At 37.8% G+C, this 22,457-nt stretch overlaps 1 long non-coding RNA gene across 1 annotated transcript in view; it reads left to right on the plus strand.

The window, feature by feature from the left end:
- The first annotated feature begins 5,648 nt into the window (after positions 1 to 5,648).
- The window catches only part of LOC106037309 (uncharacterized), a 131,524-nt gene continuing 114,715 nt past the window's right edge, over positions 5,649 to 22,457 (plus strand). Inside the window, exon 1 of the long non-coding RNA XR_001207940.3 lies at positions 5,649 to 5,857. This is a non-coding gene — a long non-coding RNA (uncharacterized lncRNA). The remainder of the gene's footprint in view (positions 5,858 to 22,457) is intronic.

Genomic DNA, 22,457 nt, shown 5'->3' on the forward strand with positions numbered 1-22,457 from the left:
AATAACACAAATTTAAGGAAATAGCATGCATTATTTCCTGGGATATCATCTGTGATCATTCTGGTAGACAATCTCAGTGACCTTTCTGTAAGGAATACCATATTTCCCCTTCTCCTATCCTAACTCACAGACTTCTTGAAGTTTCTTTCTCCTGAAGAAAAGAACACCTTGCCTTTCAAAATGTGTGCACTTTTTTTTTTTTTTTTGAGCTCTTGAATTAGCTAGTTTTCTGCCTGCACAATATATGCCCACTATATTTCTCTGATCTGGAAGACACTATTATCTATGGTTAAAAGGTAGTTAAACTTTGGATTTTTGCTATTCCTTATTTTGTGATTTAGAGAGTGAGTTTGGGAAATGAAAGGCTGGTAAAGCATAATGTGTTTGTTTCTATAGAAAATATATAACCTATAAGAGGATGTCAGAAAGGGAATTGGAGCAACAAAAAGTGAAAAACTGCCACTCGAAACAATGATTTGTCACCTGTTGACAGTTGTGCCTGATGGCAAAAGGTTCATTATGAATGATAAGTTGTGAGCTCAAAGCAGGACAGAGAGAAGCCTTGAAGATTTGTCCTTGAAGGCTGGTGATGTACAACATAGTTTCTTTCTTGCTGTGAAGGAAGTTAGTGTAGTTTAATGTGCCGGTTAGTCTATTTTAAGATACCTCCAATCACAAGAATTACAGAATGAAGGATGTCCATAATTAAACTATACTGTGAAAATACTGTGAAAATGTAATGATCTGTAACTATTTATACAAATAAGTGAAGAGAGGGCTTTAGGCAGTGAGAACTACTGAAAATCAGAGTACCTGATGCTATAATCCTAATTTTTGTAAGGATGACTTGAGATCAAGAAGTTTATATCAATTGAAACATTCACCATCCTAAAAAATCACGAGAAAAATGTAGAGAATACCAGGGTTCGTGGAGCCATTCAACCAGCAGCTAAACACAGGAGAGAATTTTCATACTCAAGAATTACTCATTTCTGCTGTAATAACCCAAGCATTGGTTACTGTTGCATCATCTCCTTTGGTTCCCTCACATTTTTTCAGCAGATATCTTGTGTGTGTAATGTAAAACAAACAACAGCAAGGCAAATGTCTCGTTGTTTGTGTTTTTCTCATGTGACAAAAGGTGGAGTTTTAGCATCTGTCTCATTCACACTCACATTCAGACAGATATACAGTGTTACCGTACATAGAACAAGACATATTTTTTTCAGCATTAAGTATAAAAGCATACTTGGCTCAAGGGCTACCAAGTAGACTACTGCTTGATTCTCATTTGGCTTTTCTTTCAGAAGAAACGGAAATTTAAAGACTGTGGTAATCTGGTGATAATCTTATTTTAAAGGCATTTCAAGTCCTAATGAAAGAGAGTAGCTCAGTGTGGGAATTCCTGCTGCTTAATTTCACCTTTTTGTCTAATTACCAAATCACCAGTGTTTAGCAGCTTGATGTACCTTCCACTGCCCTTGTCCAGCTAGTATTTGTTGTCCTCCTGGATTGGTTGGCTTAGGAGTTCTGTGTGACCCCTCCTGGGTTTATAAGGACACTTTCTTTAAGATAGAATTGATGCAGTAGAAGAGTAGACTCTGGTCTATGTAGTTCGAAAGTGATGGCTGCAGAAGTAGCTTATTGACAAGTGTGCACAGCTTTAAACAGGTCTGATATTCTGGCCCTTTGGGGCATCTGATATTTCAGTGAGATACGGCACCTTTATAGCCTACTCATCTTAATTTATTTCCTGCTGTTCAGCTGTGCTTCCTGTTGTGGGTGCTTCTATACTGAAAAAGAATACCCAATAAAAGTATAATGTTGTCTTTACTATCAGCATTAGACTCAGTTGTGTATGGTTAGTTTTGAAATTTAGTGAAATTGTGTGATAAAACCATATGCCTCCCACTCTTTCTGAGTGTTGACAGGTTTCTTACATATATTCTATGTGAATGCTGTAACTACACATAGATGGAGCAGATGGAGTTGCTTTGCTTTTAATCAGGGAATATATTTGCTTTGGAATAACATACTTTTGTTGTTTCATAATTTTGGAGAAAAAAAAGTTTTGTGTGTTATTTATACTTAAAGTAGATGAAAGGAGAAATAATCAGATAAATGTTTTGATAAGAATATTTGGTAGGAAGAAGTAAGAAGATGAAATAAGATCCCACAAGGTCATTCCATACTGGAAGGTTGACCTTCAGGTATAGATGATGTGGAGAGGGAGAACATCATAATCCCGATGGTTAGACCGTTAATAAAAGGTTTGTGTCTACTTCCCTATTTTGATTCAAATTATATTTGATTTAACACATTATATATACTGTACTATGAGTCCTAAATAACTCACTTTGTTATGGAAAAGACTCTAGAATGTAAGAATATACAGTGTAAACACATGTTGGCTAAGAGAATTTGGGGGACAAAACTGAGAGTGATGTATTTTCAAAATCAGTACACATTTTGGGGGGTCGGCTTCAATGCTAATTTCAAGGAGGTAAACTATGGCTTCTTAAAAATGACTGAGAAGATAATATGCCCCCAAATGACTGACATGACAGGGAAAGGAAACGGGAAAGTCACGGATACCATCAGAACCAGTTAAGGGTAACGAGACAACTGAATGGAACCACTCACTCATCACTACAGCTTGTGAACCCTCCTCTGGCCGATGTGCTGCCTGGGTGTTTTCTAAGCTAAATAGGATTTGTCTCCTAGAGGTAGCCAGTAAAATCTGTTTCCGATATCACACATCCCTTGGGATTTGTAGGACAGCAAAGATTAGTTAAGTCATTGATCACACTTCCAGAGCTGTCCACCTTCCCCTCAATTTATGACAAAAGGAGATTTCCAGTGCCAAAAATACACACTGCAGTTTCCAGTGTCAGACAGGTGAGTTAGAACTATGGAAGTTGTTGAAAATGGATTCATTTTCTCCTTCACTTCCCATATTAATCAGTCTTACAGAGGAGCAAGTCCAAATCCCATTCCCAAAAGCTATCTTCAGCCTGTCAGCTACTGTATTGTCACTGGACTGCCAAGATACTTGCACTGCTTTTACTGAAACTAAATAGCAGAAGGTCTAGTCGGTGAGAGAAGTGACCACTCCCAGGATTCCTGTAAGACCAAGCACTGGGAGGGGAGACCTTGTCCCCAGGGCTCTGCAGATCTGATGGGCAGGCCTATAACAAAAACACTAATATTGACTGATGGCAACTAATATATCTTCTGGAGCTAATGGAGTCAGTAATGTATTAAACATGTAGAGAGGAAAAACAAAATCCCCAGCCCAACCATAACAATAATCCTGGATGGTTGATGGTCTCCCCTACTGCATCCCAGCTTCCAGCAGTGTCTTGGAAACAGACTGCTAACAGACTGACAATAAACAAGTTCAGGATAATGTTATGCCAAAGTCAGAAAAATTCAAATCCCATTTTATATCACAAAGCTGAAATTAGGCCTCTCGACATTTTAATAGGCAGACTTTCTAGAACAATATCAATATTATCCATCTGCATCAGGTATTGATACAGATCATGGTTAAAGGAGCTCCCCGTAAGAGTTACTCTGCTCTTGTTCATGATCGACCACTGAGGTCCAAAACTTCTCTCCATCCCATTCCAACGTTTTACCATTGGTTTCGCCTTCCTGTCATCAGGGCACCTAGCTTAAAAAAATAAAAATAAATAAATAAATAAAAATCTCTTATTCAGTATTTTTGTAATCATGACATTTTAGGAACCTTGCTCTCTCCCATTTTATTTATTTTTTATTTTTTTAAATCTTGAAACTTCCAGGACTGGAATGCCCATTTAACTGTAATTTTTTTATTTATTTTTTAATTGAATGACTACGAGCAATGAAACTGTGAACTAAAAGACACTTCCTTGAAAATCTCTTATCTCTTCTGAGGTAAAAAGGACTGTGAATGTCCTCATAATTACTTTTGTGGATATCTTTTTAATAGCCCTGGGGACGCACGCAAACATTTAATTATTAGGCAAGAAGTTAATACAATGAAGAATATCACTCTAATAATGAAGCTTATAAATACAGAGAACTCATTAATTGATAACTGTGTTGAGAGATAAGCACAACTCAATTGATTTTGCTTTAAGCAATGAGTTCATGCAGGTGTTTACTTAGGAAAAGATTGTGAGAAATCCTCCTGCTATGATGTCAATAATTTGCTTCTTGTCCTTCTTTCTAGAGCAGTATGGATCTAGTAGGACTTTTTGATCCTCTTTTTTTCCTGAGTATGTCTTTCTTCCTTCCTTTTTTCCTTCCCCCTCCCCCCCCCCCAAAAGAAGCAACACAACAACAACAAAACCATAAATTACGACACGTAGCACAACCATGAGAAAGATCCTTAGCACTGGCATGTGCAGCATGAGGGAAAGTCAAGGGGAAGTCAAATAGGCAGGAGGGCTCTCTGTGAAGCAATGCCCCTGTGGTTCAGTGGATCATGACCTGCCCGGTCCCAAGGCTGCTCTTTCATTGCAGCCCCAACATGTGCCAAGGAATCGTTCTGGCAGACCAGAAACAAGGCTTCAGCTGGCTTTTATGATCCCATGGGGGTGTCTGACCACAGAGTAAGAGATAATCTGGCTGCCTTTGGACCACCTGCCCTTGTGCCCTCAGATCACTTCATCCGGCCCTGAGTGTGTAGAACACAGCTTTGCTCACAAATGCATAGTATCTGGCCCCATGTGAAAAGTCTTTTTACTTCCTAGAAAGCAGCAAGTAAATATACATGTAGCTGTATTTTCACATTGCATCAACTTGGACTTTCCTCCCTGTTCTAGTAAAATAAATAAATAAAATAAATAAATAACTACATATTTAGAGTTATTTGGACATGAGCATGGGAGACAAACTCAGTCAAGTGCTCTACTCCATGTGACATTGGAGTGATAGAGGTAGAAGAAGTATGTTGATAGATTTATTTTATTCAGCTGCAGAGTAAAATCTTTTTTCCCTAATTTTGAACACTTCTAGAGGAAAAGAAGGCTATTTTTTGATGAAGCACAACTTATACTATGACCTCTAACTTAGTAATTTGATTTAAAAGAAACTGTCAGGTTTAATTTGGTCCTAAATATAAGCCACTAAAAACACACTTTTACAAGCTTTATGTGACTCACCCACCAGATTTAGTTTGCGTGCCTTTAGAGATATTGTTTTATTTGTGAAATGGCAAATATCTTCTGGAAAAATCCTTGCTTGAAATGTTGTATTTAGAATGTTTGATTTTCTTCAAATTTAATTGTAAAATATATTTCTCAAAAAAAAAAAAAAAAGAGCATTTCACTGTAGCATTGGCAACCCAAATATTTTTCTTTTCTTCCTGAAAGTAGGAAAGGTATTGAACATTAGTAGCCTAGTTTTGGTTCTGTTTGCCCAAAAGAAAAGGAACAATAAGTGTACTAGAACTATTATTTTTTTCCCCACTTTCAATAATCTAAAATGTCGTTAATGGTACAGATTATAAAATGTCTTCCTAGAAGGCATCTGGGCTAAGTAGGTTGATGGAAGAACTGTAAGACTGCAGAGGTCATTTACCTAGTTTACCCAGTATATTCTGTTCTTCCTGAGCTGTTGCTTAGGCAAAAAAAAGAAATGGGAAGGGATAACAGAAATCCCACAAGTTCTGATTGCTGTTTCTAAAACATGAGATAGAAGATGACTGCCCCATTTTCATACCTTCATCCTATTTTGTTCTCAGGTAAAAGGTATTAATATCTTACAAAATAAAGATGAATAAAGAATTGGGACTACTGCAAACTGGGATGAATTTGCTGCAAGATGGAAATGTCATAAGGAAAAAGAAAACTGGCAAGCTTGTTTGGTAAGTCTCAAGTTTGTTCCCTTTATTTAGAAAAGAGAAAGGAACAAAGGTCAGATATAAGGAAGGACTTGGAAAAACAAACAAACAAACAAACAAAAAACAACCAAGCACAAACAAAACAGTAAAATAGGAAGGAATAAAAGTAAACTCTGTGCAGTTGTGGCATTACCTCAAAACTGAAGTAGGTGTGAGATATTTGGTCTTGGAGCACTTTGTCAAAATGAAGCCAGGCTGTGGTTCAGTGATATAGGGAATTTGGCATTAGGCCTAGCTCCTGATACCAAGTGACAGATATTGCACCCACACTGCACAGAAGTGTTGATCTGCACTGAGCACCCTGTCAGTTTGGTGTTCTTCTAAAAATGCATCAGGTGATATCTGACTTCCCACTACCAGCAGTAAGTTGGCTGACTGCGTATCATGTGCAGAGGTTATTTTGGTAAAAAGTCCATCATGTTGCTTGCCATGACTGAGATGGGTAAATTTTTTTACAGCTGGTATCTGTGGTGTGCAGACCCAGTACAAATGATGGGAGAATCATAGCTTTTAAGCGCTCAGCAGCATTACAGTCTGACATGTGTCTGTGTAATCTGCTGTAGATGTGTAAATCAACGTTTTTAATTATCATGGAAAAATTGAAAACAAACAAACAAACAAAAACAAACAAACAACAACAACAACAAACCCTTCCAGTTAGTTTTTTGACAACAAAAGTGTACATTCAAAGAAAAAAATTCTGAGAAGGCATTTTGTGATATGCAAAATAATAACAATAATAAAATCATTAGGCAAGCTACCAGCTGTGAGCTGTTTCAAGTATCAATTCAACATGTCAATTACATTAATATTTACACTGAGTAACAATTTTGCCAGCAAAGGCAGTTAGAGCAGTCTTTTTTGTGGAAGATTTAAAAAAAAAAAAAAAGGATAATATGTGCTTTGAAATATCGAATTATGTAATGAGAATAGCAGTTTGGTTGAATACTGTTTTTAAGCAACTGTGTATTAGGTAAGAAGTCTCTAAACATATTTTTGGTGGATGAATAATTTATTATGATAAGCTTTATTCAGGGTATGAATTAACTAGTTTGGGAGAAGGTAAAATAAGCCTGGATTCTCAACTGCTTCCTGTTTTGTATAGCTCTGTTGCTCAAAAACCAACCAAACAACAACAGAAAAAACAAATCTAAGATAATAAGCCTGTGCATGCTGCTGGGACCAGTAACATTCAGCAGTGGTTGCAGCTGTATTATCCAAATATTACCACTCCATGAAATGCATGTAATCTACTACTTCAGGTGAGAGTGAGGACTCTGACCTCATATCATTTTGTACTTTGTATTTACCATGACAGATTTTTGCACTTTTGTGCTTGCCTGTAAGGAATTTGTCAAACTGGAAGAAAATAAAGGCTTAAAGTGAGAGTTGCTGGCAGAACCCACCCATTGCACAGTCCCAGAACGTACTCATGGGTTCAGTGGCTAGCTGACCACCATCACAGCTAAATTTAGGACTCAAAGTTTTATCAGTGTGTCAAATAGATCTATAGTTTGGTTATAGTTGCATCAGAGACTACTATTGCTTCAGGAATTTGCTTCCCTAGAAATGTGCATGTTCTCTGTGAGGCTTCTTGTTAGGTGTGGGGATATTCTTCTCAGCGTTCTGCCAAGCAGTACTAACAGTGTCTTTGTGTTGCAATGGCCAGTCACAGTAAGTATTAAGCTTAAGTGCTATTGCAGTAATAGTCCTCTGCTATCTCATCTTATCCTGTTTCATTCCCTGTGTATTGAACAGATGGCCTTGAGTTTTATGTAGGTGATTAATTAAACTGCACATAACAGGAGTATTTTGTGCGTGCATAAATTCCTCTTAACAAGATTTTAAATTCTTGTTGCAACCAATCTGCTCTAGAGGAGGGACAGTATTTTTATCTTTTCTACTTTTCTTTTTAATACATGCAATATATGTCTTTAAATAAATGTGCCGATATCTTGTGCCAGTTGTTGGAAAAGGCTTAGGCTTTGAATCTGCTGGCTAGCAAAACTTAATAAGGTTATCAGTAACCTGAAAATGTTAAATTATGCTGCTGAAAAACCTCAGTGGATGCTCTGTAACAAACATCAATGTATATGGGAGACAGCAGACATTGCTTTGTCTGACAAGGTCTGTTTAGGGCACAGAAACTTGAGTTCAACAACTGCTCTCAGAACTACCTGCTACGTGTTAAAGGGAGCTAAAGTCCGGAAAACAATCCCAACTCAGAAATGGCAGTGGGTATACACATTTATACGGCACTTACTGCATGTCCCTCCCTTGTTTCTCACACAAGGCAAGAGGCATTTCTGCAGGCTTGCTCAAGCTGCAGTGACCACTGACCACACGTGCTTGTGGGTTTTAATTCAAGAGAGAAAATTGCAATGCTTTGGCATGCATTTTTTTGTTTCTGTCCATCATTATATTTTTTCACGGGATTATTAGCAAGAACTGGATGTATATTATAAAATGACTGAAGGTACTAAAATAAACAGTTACTCCTTCAGTCTTTTTTAACTATGTAGGAAAGAGAGCAAAAAGGAAGCTTAGGAAAGGAAGGTTAATACAAAAAGGGAATTGATTTTTCTCTCTGACATGTAGTTAAGGATAACCACATATCTTGAAAAATCTACTGTATTCTCTGGCTTTACTGTACATCTATTAATAGGCAATCTGTGATACCTAACTGCAAACACACACATAACTGAGAAGAACAAAATTCTGTGAGATTAATGCATTGGCTGATATCTTTGCAGCTTTTTCTTAGAAGTTTTAAATTCCTCAGGCAGTCTTCATGCATCCTGTTTCCTTTACCACTGATAAAATTTAGAAGAAAACAGATTTTTTTTCAGAAGGCAAAAATATTTGAATGCTCTGTTTTCTGATGCATATGCGTGTGAGGCTCTTTCTTCATGTTCCAGATATGTTCTGGGGATATTATTATACACAGGGTTGGCAGCAGAAATAGGGCTTGTTGGGGTGTGGGAGGGAATGAGCCAACACTACACATTGAAAATGTATTTTGATTGGACACGTAGAGACCTTCATAAAAACTTAAACTCTGTGTCATTTTAATAACACATTATCAAGCTAAGTGAGCAGTCTTGTTTCTCATCCTGCCCCTCATAGGTTTGCTGAAGAAACATTCTTGCTTTTTCCTTTTCTCTCTCTGTGTCTCATTGCTATTGCCCACTCTGCTGGGGACGCGTATTCCTCGCAGCAGGTGACCTGTCATGCTGAGCAGCGTCTAGCTATGCAAGTATCTCATGCCAAAGTGATCTCCTGACCTCTTGATTCCTTTGGCTGAAACTTGAAATAGGGATCAGAGCTGAGCCCGCTGATTAGTTCCTAATCATGTGAGAAACCCCACTGAACTGAATTGCTGCTGCTCACTGTGACCCTGTGTATCATCACTTACGTTTCCTAAATTAAAAGGCTTATCTTGATATGTCTCAGTATGTAACACAGCACTTTAAAACAGCTGCAAACACTACTTTCTGTTCAAAGGGGAAAAATAATACATGCAGTTGCTTTTTTTCTTCTGCTTATTAGCCCTTACTTTTGATGGCTTTTACTGTTGTTTCTGTATAATGGCAAATTATGCCAATTTCCACTGGAACAGTAGCACTTCAGGTCTACTGTATCTTGTCACAAGAGGTGGCGTACTTGAGACAAATTGTGCACAGTGTCAGACGTCAGTGAAGCAGCAGTGAAGTAGTTAATGCCTCTTAACTTCGATTACAGGGCAGCTGGCCCAAATCAACTCCGAGCATTTGTAGTACAGAAATTGCTACAGCTCAAATCAGCCAGGCTTCCGAGGAAAGGATAAGGGTGGCCTTTATGCGAGATGGGTAGGTTAAGATGACCCACTTTAGCTGGATGCCTGATTTAAGTGGAACACTCCTGTTTAATACAAGCCTTCTTTTATCTTAATGGCATTGGCAGAGCAACCCATTTGTCTCAATTTCCTTCAACCAACAGTTCTTAAGCCAAACCTTGAAAGCAGCAAATTCTACTGTACCACAGCAAAATCATATACCTTCGGCTTATTCTGGTGTGCACGCAAGGTGACTGATTTTCTGTCTTGTCTCTTCCTGATACTAGAGTAGAAGTACATTAGAAGCATTGGTATTTCACACCTGAAAAGCAGGAAAATGGCTTTCTCTCTTGCTTTTAGATACAATGGCACATTGTGGTATGAATAACTAAAATGTAACGTGATTTGAGAATTCCAGCTCCTATCAACAAGATTCCCAATAGACATAGTACTTTTAATTCTATTAATAGAGTACTTTTCACTGGTTGGGCATATAAAATCCAGTGAGCACATAACACTCTTTATTTTGAGGAAATTTGAGCTGAATAATCAACATGCTTACAACAACTGTCAGATAAGGTGATCAACATAATACTTGCTGGTGTTTGTTTCCTTAGTAATAAGTATTCTCTTGATAGCTGAAATAAAACTTAAGTAATATTATACAGTGAAATGTTTTACTTGCAATGAGATTTTGGATTATATCGATTAGGGTGTTGTTTTGAGCCTGCAGAAATTTTCTGATAAAAGTCTCCCTTTCAGCATTTTGCTACCGATACAGATGCCAGAGAGCATTATAATTCATTAAATACTTCAAGCAAATTCTAGAAAAATTAATCAAGTACTTGTCTTGATATCGTATTTTTATGTAGCCATATCTAGAACTCAAATATATACATATGTATATAGAGAGCTAAGCAGTATATATACATTGGAGAAGAACTTACTGTTCCTTGTTGGGGGGCATCTGGGAGGGGGGCAAGAGAAGAGAGATGGTGCAGGATTCTTTCTGGATCTCAATAAGAAAAAAACAACAAAAATAGTTTTAAAATAGCTGTCTTAATAAGACAGAATGAGAGTCAATCTTACTTCCCTTCAGATTTCAGAAACCCTGCATTTGCACAACATTGGATGAACCCTGGCTGGATCTCTCCCAAGGGGGCACGCTGTGCAAACTCCGTCCATGGAGAGAAGCTCCTCCCTTATGCTCATTCAAGCTATTAAATAATTTTCTTACAAGAAACCAACTCTGTTGCTAAAGGATGTTCACATGAGAATGTCTTGCTGCACTGTTTGATAAAGGCAAGGCCTTGTACATGGCAGGAGCTGCCTGCAGGGTCCTCAGTTGCAAGGAGCTGGCTGAGGTTATTCTGCTACCGAGGGATTTGTACAGCACAGGCCTGCATGTACTCAGATTAAATGTATTGTGGAGCACAAACGCCCTAATTTGCAGTGCTTTCTCAGTCAGAATCAATGCTCTGTGGTACACATAGAGTTCACCATTCCCAAATACATTATAAATTACAGATTATAGTAATAACATACTGGTTTCTCAGCTCCAAGTAAGAGGCACGGTATGGCAGGTGTGGCCAGTTCAAGATCAATGACTCCTCAAAAGCAGTGCCTTCTTCAAGGCTCCCAATGCACTTACTCTGCCATGGCACAGGTGAGATTTGCAGTATCAAATTTATATTTGGTTATAGCAGGTGGAACAGCCACGGATCTTTGCACAGGACAGTGGATTGTTTCACGATTCTGAAAGTTTGTTGTCTTGTACACACTTCTGTCTGTCAATGAAAGTACACATTTCCATAAATACTGGCATGATGGGATTCTGCTTCTGAAGAAGATGCCTTTGAGAATCAAAGAATCTTTCCTGAAAGTGAGGGAAAGCAGGAGTGTATATACAGAATATACAGCAGAATATACAGCTCTGTATACAATTTCCTACCTTTTCTGATGAAGGCTTCTCTGAAATCAGACTCTTTCCTGGTGGAATTAGATTGGAACCAAAGCAACATGCTTAATATTGTCACTATTCTCCTCTCCCAGTCTTCAAAAGAAACAGAAATCTAAACAACTTACAATCCTCTGTAAAGGTTTCAGAATTTCTGTAGAATAACTTAAAATTCAGAAACTGTGGCTGAGCTATACGGTATTTTCCAACCTGCAAACATTGGGCGCCGTCTTAAGTATATGTCTCAACAGACTGAATTTCGAGCAATTACTACCTCTCTGCAAATAAAATTTGCCCCCGGGGGAGCAGGTGGATGTGGCCTGGAGGAGGCTGCGGCCCATGGAGAGCCCCCGCAGGAGCAGGCCCCGGGCCGGAGCTGCAGCCCGTGGAGAGGAGCCCACGCAGGAGCAGGGGTCTGGGGGGAGCTGCCGCCCGTGGGGGACCCGTGCTGGAGCAGTTTGCTCCTGGGGGATGGACCCCGTGGTGGTACGGAGCCGTGTGGGAGCAGTTCTGGAAGAGCTGCTGCCTGTGGGCAGCCCCCGCAGGCTCAGTTCGGGCAGGACGGCATCCCGTGGGAGGGACCCCACGTGGAGCAGGGGCAGGGAGTGACCGTGAAGGAGCAGAGCAGCGGAGATGAAGTGTCAGGGACTGTCCGCAGCCTACATTCCCCTGTGCTACTCATGGGGAGAACATAGAAGAGGATGCTTGGGGGGGGGGGAGGTGTTTGTAGCTTGCTTGCAGTTTCTCACTGTTCTAGTCTGCTAGTGATAGGCAATAAATTATTTTAATCTCCCTACACTTAGTCTGTTTTGCCCATGATGATAATTGGTGGGTGATCTCCCTGTCCTTATCTCAACCCTTGAGCCCTTTTTATCATATTTTCTTCCCCTCCTCCTTTGAGGAGGGGGAGTGAAAAAGAAGTTGTGGTGGAGTTTATCTGCCCATCAGAGTGGGCAGAGCAACCACAATGGTTGCATGGTTGTTGTGATTCGTCCAATTAGACACAGAATGCTGAAGTATCAAGAAACACTGAAATATGTTCCTTTACGTATATTCCAGCCTCTGCTGATGCTCTTTGGCTAGGATCACCAGGATCCATAGAACCTTTGAATTGCTGGTTCAGTGCAGCTGTTCAGAGGTATGAAAAATTCCTAGGACAAATTAGGTTCTGGATATATCTGGGCTCAAGTCCATTGCAGATTTTTGCCAGAGCTTGCTGCTATTCTTTACATTGATCTAATTATAAAGCTTTGATTATCATACTGATTTAGTGAAGCTATGCCTGTTTCTCCCAGAACATATTTTGGTTCAGTGATTTCAGATGGAGACAACTGAAGAGAGATCTCACAGGCTTGGCCAGAAGGTGATTCCCCTTTGATGTTGCCACAACAATGCCAGTCTGATTATGCTATGCATGAATACATAAACTGCACAGAAAATGAACTGAGTCAAGCCGAAGTCTTGTAAACTTTACTAGATGAGGAAGTCTGACACAGCTTTTTGCCAGCAGCTGGCAAAAACATCTTTAGAGCAAAGATCAGCTCAGATATCAACTGGATTCTAAAAATGTGTCTGCATATAACCAGAATAAATGAAATAAATATTTTAGGTCAGTCTTGTCTGTTTTTTCATGGAAAGGGTGGCTTTGTCTTGTGTTGCTTTTTTCCATAGTATTATTAAGTAGTTTATCATTACTTTTTTTTTTTTTTTTAATATTGTTAAATTGCTAACTTTATTGAATGTTTAACAACTCATCATTTGGGCTAAAATACTGTAATACTGATGGGCACCCAGTGCTGATATTAAAACACAAAACATAGATTGCCGCCCTTAAATAGGACACCATTTATTATCATTCTACAAACAAAACAATTCCAGGTAAATTAATTTTGGTCATGTAATAAGGGAAAAGTGGAGGTGAGGGAAGGACAGACAGTCTGCTGTACAAGCTAAGTTGACTGGCACTGATGTATTCAGAGAAGTTGATGTTTTATCAACCGATTATTGTAAACGATGTTTCCAATTTTTGACCAACTATCTTGCCTACGTGTCCTGTGTTTTGCAGCTATAAACAGCAGAAGTATGTGTTAGACTTCTGGCCATTCCACATGGAACAGCAGTACCCCACACTGGATTGACTCTTAGACAGTGTTGATACATAAGAAGGTCCAACGCTTAGTTTATCATAGCTGAGGAGTTACAAATAAATACAAGCTTCTGATGCTCATTTTGGCCTCCTGTAAAGAAAAATTCTTAACAACTTCTCTTAGAAGAACTCTCTGTGTATTCTTGAGTTCAGCTTAAAGGTTAAAGAAGCTTTTCTGGAGTTATTGTCATCCGCTGAATGCAGATCTCTTCTTTCTCCCTCCATCTCCCCACATAGAAGTACTACTGGGAAGATTGTATGTATACTAAACTTGCCCACCCCATTCCCTAAGGGAATATCTGTATAAACAGGTAAGGAGCTCCAATGTAGATACAATAATCTCCATTCAAATTAGGGAAAAAGAAAACTCTTCAAACTTGAAATCTTATTCCCAAATCTAACCTGGATAGGGAGAAGGAAAATATACTAGTAGTTCAGTAAGGAATGCTATTCTGTGATAAATATTAAATTTATAAACATAACAAGCAAATTTTCTGTGTTTAGCATTAAAGAATATCACATAATTTTATAACTTTTATAACTTTCCCAAGAAATTGATGATTTTTTTAATTGAATTATTTGCACAGTGTTTGCAAAGCTGTTTTTGTGAGATGTAGAGTGCCATGATTATCATCGTTTTTTTTCCCTATACTCAAAGATGGATAAAAATGAAAGTAGTCCTGAAACACATATTTATCTTCAATCCAGTATAAAATCGCTAGCAGGTTTAATGACTCAGGAAGACTGAGTGAAGGAACTGACCCTATGCTGTAGTAGGTGTGTTGTTCCAAACCTTCATTTGAAGTGATTATTGACACCTGAGTGTCCTTAAAAGAGAACCCCTTGTGCTCACCTCTACAATTTGATCAGGATTTGAGTTATTTTTTCCCTTTTCTTTCTAGGCCAGATATAATTTAGATATATATTTTCATATATATACTGTGAAAATGGAAATGCATGTTTTAAGATTTCAGTGAAGATACTTAGAATTTATTTGCAGTATAAATTTCTCTGAGAGTCTGGAGGAAATTAAGAATCCCCTGTGACTTTTAAGGTGCAAGAAGTATTTGGAGTTGAGGATTTCTGTTTTCTTTTGCTGCTGGCAAGCCTTTTTCATGTTTTCCAAATCCAGTTTGGCTGTTATCCAAGACCCAGTGTTTTTCATCACAGGGAGTCTTTCCGTTACCTTCTACAAGTGTTGATAAAGCTTTTTTTAGACTTGGGAATTAACTGTGCCTCCTTCTGAGTTATGTTACCTGTGTGATAATCCATAGCTATGGAAGTTCATAGCTATGGAAGCTTTAGAAAGTTGTCACTACATGAATGAACTTACTTGAAATTCCTGAAGAAATTCCTGGAAGAAAACAATATGCTATCTTTGTGCCATCTATTACATGTTACAGTGAACATTTAGGTAAAATTTTATTTCAAATATCAGATATTTTGTAGCCACAATGAACTGAATGAAGTCTTTATGACTACCAGCAGAGACCAAGCTCCATTATTGTGTAATCTGTAAAGGAAGGAACTCTATCAGGGATATAATTACCTGTCATCTTTAATTAAACAGCAGTACTGTGCACAAGCACAATCTCTAAAAGAAAAAAAAAAAAACTACAGAGAACCAGTACAGCTCATGCTAGTGTTCTGATAGCTTTGCTTGAAACCGTTTTCCAATCTCAGTAACGTACTGCAAGAGAAAAGTAGTTATTCTGGGGAAGTTGGAAAGTTGTATAGTTTTTCTTGAATATATTAGGCTATGAATATTATCTATACAGTGGTACTGCATAGCAGAGTTAATGAAGCTATTAGCATGATCTGTCATGCCAGAGAAGATCCTGAAAATAATTAGAAAGTGACTGTGAATATTTAGATAGGGCACATATTATATATGTCACGTTCTCTTGTAGAGGATACAAGTTTGCATTGGAAAAATATTAAATGACCTCCAGCAACTCCTACCCTTAAGTCAAGAATGTAGACTTCGTGAAGTCTGTTATGCTCATGGTGTCATACTGTTTTAGTAAAAGGCATGAGCTTCTGTGATACACTCCTTATAAGATGTGTACAGTATTCATCCAAAACTATACATATATATATATATATATATATTTCATTGTCATAAGAGAGATGCAAGCATTTTTTTTCCAAACAGATTTGGCAGGCACACGTTCATAGACTTCTACTTTTTTTTAATCACATATGTAAACTAAGTACTGTAAAAAAAAAACACAAAAAAACAGAAAAGACAAATTTTAGATGGATAGTATGTGCAACAGCTAATGGAAATGTGTAGGTTAAACTGAAAAATGAAAAAAATAATAAGGGAAATTAAGGTTGATGCAGGATCAACAAATTTTAATAATAACTGTTTAGAATGTTGGTTCCATTAACAATGATAAATTGCAAGTGTTCTTTTCATTATCTGCCAGTTCGGATCACCTTACCTCGAAATGATGGGAAGAAAAAGCAAATTGGTGAATATCATTACATCTTTTCATTGTTTTACTTCTAACCACAGACAGAAATTGTAGTTAACTTGCTCCACACACTTCAGGATTATTTACTTAAAGTTGCTTAGGGATACATGAAGATTTTAAAAATCTATTTAAGGGGTACTTGGGAGTGAAGAATTAATTAGACCATTTCCTGTTTAGATGGTAGACATTAAAAGACAGTGTAGGATTACACTTTTACGTATAGTGAAACAGAGCTTAAATTCACTGGAAGAAATGCTAACCTTCCAGAATTAAATGAAATGCAAACCACAGTAAAATTCAAATTCTTGAGGACTGTGAAACTCAGAGCTATGGGGTCAATATTTTCTTTAATTTTAAATGATTTTAAGATAATTCATTATTTTGATTGTAAAACAGTGTATAAAAAAAAAAATCTTACAGCAGGCATACCTTTATCAAAATGTAATACTCAGAGGATTATGATATCCATACAGGAGAATTTCCTAATGGTGTGGTCAGATGATCCCTTTGATTGCATTAACATGTGCTTTTTAGTAACCTTTGCTTTGGCTAAGTTACTGTAAATGATCTCTGACCTCCTGCAGTGCAAAGAAGAGGTTTGCTTAAAAACAATGACAAAGGAGGCCCCCTACAGCTGGCCAAACCCTGTTAAAGTCATTCTGAAGATTATTACCATGGTCGTAGGCAAGTGTCTGCTCCATACATGTCGGTCTCAATAATGTCTGTCTCTCTCTCTGCTTTGTAGTAGTAGTGTACAAGTTATGCAGAAGGTAACAGAGGAAAAAATGGGGTGTTTTTGCACCAGTATTACTGAGATAATGCTGGTTCAAATTCTGCTTCCAACTCTGTTGTAGTACAGGTATTTCTTCTACCTTTTAACATATCTCAGTGTTAGGTTTCTTCTGTAAAATAGGTGTAAAAATACTGCCCTAGAGCACAGAAGGACCATCAGCCCATCAGTTCTTAAAAGATGGATTTGTTTTTGATTTGGAGTAAGGGGGTAAAAAGCCCTAGAAGAGTGCATGAATACTAAATAGCAACTATAAACACAGAAATACCGATATGGTAACGTACAAATCTTTTATATTCCTCTTGATGTTCCAAGGATGGTTTATTCAAGGCAGACAGATAATTCCTGATCAATGGATAAGTTATAGCATAAACATGTGCCACTAAACAAAATTAATTAAAAAGAAGCAAAGGTCATTCTCCATAGCATCCCTATGGGTACAGTGAAGATAAATACAGGAAATTAAATTTGTGAGGTGGGGTTCGTATATTAGTTATTATAGCTGCATTTTTTTAATTTTTTTTTTATGAATGGAAAAGAACACCTCTGTAGGCCAGTAAATAAGAATTGCCTGTACTAATAATGGACTTTAGGCTTAGTAGTGAATTTGCAGGCCCTCCAAACTGGCGTTTGTCAACCTTATTTTGCCTGAATTCGTCTTTTATTGCCTTGGAGCTTTGTTATAGCTTGCTTAGGTGTAATAGTAATTTTCCTAAAAATCAGTTGGCTATGCCTAGTTTGCTTTTCACAGAATTACAGACTCATGGAGGTTGGAAGGAGCTCTGGAGATCATCTGGTCCAACCCTCTGCTCAAACAGGGTCAGCTAGGGTAGGTTAGCCAGGATCATGTCCAGTCAAGTTCTGGATATCTCCAAGGATGGAGACTCCTCAACCTGTCTGGGAAGCCTGTGGCAGTGTTGGGGGGAAAACAAACAAACAAACAAAAAGTTGTATGCTTAAATGGAATTTCCTATATTTTGTTTTTCTTTCCACTTTCTCTTGTCCATTCACTGGATACCTCTGAGAAGAGTTTGGCTCTGACTTATTTACTCCTCTTAGTAGAAATTCATAGTCATTGTTAAGGTTCTCCCTGAGCTTTTCTTCTCTAGGCTGGACAGTCACAGCTCTCCCAGCTTCTCCTCATATGACAGATGCTCCAGTCTCCTTATCATCTTTATGAGCCTTGTCTCACTCCAGTGTGTCCATGTGTCTCCTGTAATGGGTCACTGAGCGCTAGACCTGGCACAGCACTCTAGATACGATCTCACCAGAGCTGAGCAGAGGGGAAGGACCTCCTCCCTCGGTGCTAGCAGCGCTCTTCCTGGTGCAGCCCAGGAGGCTGTCAGCTGCCTTTGCTGCGAGGATGTATGGCTGGCTCGTGGTCAGCTTGGTGTCCACCAGCACCACCAGGTCCTCATCTGCAGAGCTGCTTTCTTGCTGGTCAGCCCACTGTGTGTACTGGTCCCTGAGGTTTTTCTTCCCAAGGTGCAGGACTTCACATTTTCTTTTGCCTTGTGGTATAACCTTGATTTTAACACAGGCAGTAGCAAGAAGTAGTTATTCTGTCTAGACTGAAATGTTTGTGGTTTTATCATAATGATGTAGTGTGGAGAAATACATTCCTGGTCATTTAGCCAAGTCCTTAAATGTGGGGATATAGAATACAGTGTAGAGGAGTACAGACATGAGATGGCAGGAAAAAGGGTAACAGGCTGGCAGTGAAGATACTAATGGTCAGTTAAAGATACACAGACCTGGAACTGAGTACAGACAGTTTTAGGACAGTACAGAAAAGAAAGAGCAGCATCCTACATATGTAAAGCATGCCTTATCAAACATTTGGATGCAATGTCTGCTTGCAGGCCTGTGACGAAGGAGGAAAAAAATGTGTAAATAAATAATCAGAAATTTCCCCAAGCAGATTCTAGAGGGAGGAGGAAGAAGAAATTGTGGACATCATACTCCTCCCAGACAGTGGGACTGAGGATGCTGAGGAGTCACGGTACACCTCCCACCCCACACGTTAAAGCAATTGATTTTAGGATCCAGAGAAGGCAGTGAAGGTCTGAAGAAAATAGTTATAGATACTAGGCATGTGCATACAACAATTTTAACTCTATTCTTAAGACTTTTTCTGTAATAGTATTCTTTTTTTTTCCCTGTTTTTGTAATAATTAGATGTGAATTAATGCTACCAGATTGAACTATTAACATTTCAGGCATAAAAATGGTAAATACTTGACTTTATATGTAAGGTGTGCTTTTAGCCCATAGCTAGATTTTGACTGTATCACCTCTCTATGATCCTTCTTTATATTTAAAAGTCTCAGTTGGCCCAAACCACTGTTCAGAGAAATAAAATAAAAGCCTGAAGGATGGCTCAGGCCAAGATCCCCTTTCATCTCTACCTGAAAAAGTGTGGTTACATAGTAGTGCTTTCATGTGCCTCCCTGTAACCCTAACTTAATATTCTCTCAGTTGCAGAAGCATGCTCTATGTAATTAGTGTCTGTGAGGAGAAAGTTGCATGTTCTCTGAAGAAATTATCTCTGCTACTCTGTCTGTACAATTAATTCTGTATTGACATGTAGGAATTCAAATCCTTAGCTCTTTCTCTGCTGATTCAGGTTTGAAGGGAATTAGTATGTGTTTATACAAAGTTTGTAAACTCAATCCCGGAGCAAAACTGCCTTATTATGACTTTACATCTTTTTTTTTTTTTTTTTTTCTCCCCACCTCTGGCAGAGGAAGTGAGTCATAGGTGGTTCCTTAGCAAGGAACACTGTGTTAGATGAGAAATCAGACAAGAAGTCACTTAATATACTGCATTCATTTATTCATTCAAGACAATAAATGTTGTCCAAATGTCACCACTTGCTTAACCACCATCAGGACCTTGGAAACTTAGCCACTTACTTACAAACAGTATCGTGTTTAATGCAGGTGCTGTCACTGTTACTTAATACCAAAATAATTACTGCAGTAACTGCCACACGTGCAAGTAGAAGTACAGATTAGTGAAAAGAACAAGCTTTATTTAACCTCAAAAACCTTTAACTTTGTCACTGAAAATAATCACAGAAATTATCTTTGCAGCAATAGATAGTGGGTGATAGAAGAAGTGGATGGTGTTAGCTCATACGTTTTGAGAAAGCTCTGCATCATTTTTGGCCTAAATAAAGCCTTCAGTCGCAACTGAGTTGATGTGCTTACTGTTTCCATTAGAGTATGGTCTCTCCAGAATTATGTCATTGGCAGAATAAATTAACCATTGTTTTGCTTTCACAAAAATGCAAAGATGTAGCTTGATTAGATTTACATTTAAGAAAGGAGGGCTGTCTATGTCACAAGCTTTTCAGTGCACTTCAGATGAAGGGCTTTGAAGGGCTTTATTTAATATATACTCCTTATCAAATAATACTCTATCTGTGTATCTTATAAAACACTTTAAAAAAATGTAAAAAAAAAAAAAAAAGTGAACTAAAAAAAGAAGCTAATTAAAGATGAAGGCTAATAATGCAAAAGAGTAAATGTGGAGTTTAAAGTTACACTGATCCTTTGTATTTAAGGTAAAATTGGTGAGGGTGACAGGCTTTTTTTTTTTTTTTTTTTTACACGGTGTAATTTCTACTACATTTTTCCTTTTCCCTCTGTTGAATTCTGATCTCAGTTAAATTCTGTTTCTGAGACATCCAGAATAAGCTTGTCCTTGTTGTTTTGTATGCAAGAGATGATTAAGATAGACTTTCTGATTGAACAACAGATATCACAGCAGGTTTGGAAATATCATCCTGCACTGCATAACTGATTAAAATAAAAATATCTAATGCCAGCCTTGTACTCATACCCAGTCAAGTCTTTTCCCCAATGTTCTTCTTACTACTGAATATTTCACTGCAGTCTGCTTTTTCAGAAACAAAAGCACGCAAGTGAGGTCCCTGAAGAAAACACTGTTTGAACTAAAAAAATCCTTAATGCTACCTACATCCATATGAATGGAAAAAATGGTGTTGGCTTTAACTTCTAAGGATATGAAAGTATACGGAAATTTGCAGGTAGAATCTAGAATACTTATGTGTTTGAAAACATGTGAGAAACAAATATACATTACTTCCAATATTCATCACAGTAGAATGAATTATGATGGAGAAAGTGGGTAGGGGAATGAAAATTAAAATCAGTCCACTCAAACTGAGCAGTAAACATACGCTACATGGTGGAGATAATAAAGAATATGATTCCTCTATTGTCTATAAAAAATGGAAAATAAAAAAGAAAACTATTTCAGTATACTAAAAAGGTTAAAGACTTGGTTTTTTTAGGGGTAAGACATGGTAAACACAGCAATTGAATTACATCAGAGGATATCCATTCCATGCAGTGAAATATATTATGCAAAGGCTTTTGACCTTTAAGAAAATATGTTGATGATTTTCCTCTGCATACAGAAAAATGTCAGCATAGGTGTAAATAAATGTCATTAACTTTGTTTTTACATTCAGAATATATCCACAAGGACCAAGATGTGCTGGTATTCAGACGTATGAAAAGAGAGCATTCAAACCACTGATTAATTCTCCTAGTTTTGCTCAGGCCGCCTCAGTGACGGCAGCCTCCCACATTATCAAGGAAATAGGTTCTTAACGGGCCTGTACAGTATGAGTATGCATGTTGTCTTACCACAAAAACGGCATGCACTGCATGTATTTGTGCCATGTTCTGAAGAACTGCTCTCCCAGGGACCTGAAAAAGTCCACTTTCAATTTTCTATTTCTTCAAATATATATAGAGAAGAAATTGAAAATGAAGAAATAACACCATTTGCTTTAATATAGAAATTATTTTATAGGTACCTATATTCCTTACCCTTTAGAGGATGTTTTTACTGGCCAGAACCTCATTTGAATGTTTCAAGTTTCAGAGTATGCCTCTATTGTAATCAAAGCTTAATAGTCCATAAACTGACTACCTGGATATTTCCATGATCACATTTCTACTATCTAGTTGCTATTGCTGACTGAAGAAGGGAAATCTAGTGTTCTTAAGATGCCAGGGAGAGAAGGTGATTGTAGGTTTTAAGAGACCTGAGCTGCTGTCTGTCCTGTTGTTCCACATATGTCTCTCTCAGTCCAAGCAGGACAAACCAAAAATACCTTGTTTCAAGAATCCTCCAAAGCCCCTGTATATTTTCACCATTTTTAATTTGGAATATAGGATTAATTTCATTATTCAGTGATACGCTGCAATCAAGTAGCATAAGGATTGTCTCCCACCCAAAACAAAGTTAACATTGGTATTCAACTTTTGAACATTTTAAAAATCTATTTTGTTTCTTAGTTTTTCAGGAGTGTTTCTGAGAGTAAATGGTATTGCTTTAG

This window comes from Anser cygnoides, chromosome 1, assembly GCF_040182565.1.
Source record: "Anser cygnoides isolate HZ-2024a breed goose chromosome 1, Taihu_goose_T2T_genome, whole genome shotgun sequence".
Taxonomy (NCBI): domain Eukaryota; kingdom Metazoa; phylum Chordata; class Aves; order Anseriformes; family Anatidae; genus Anser; species Anser cygnoides.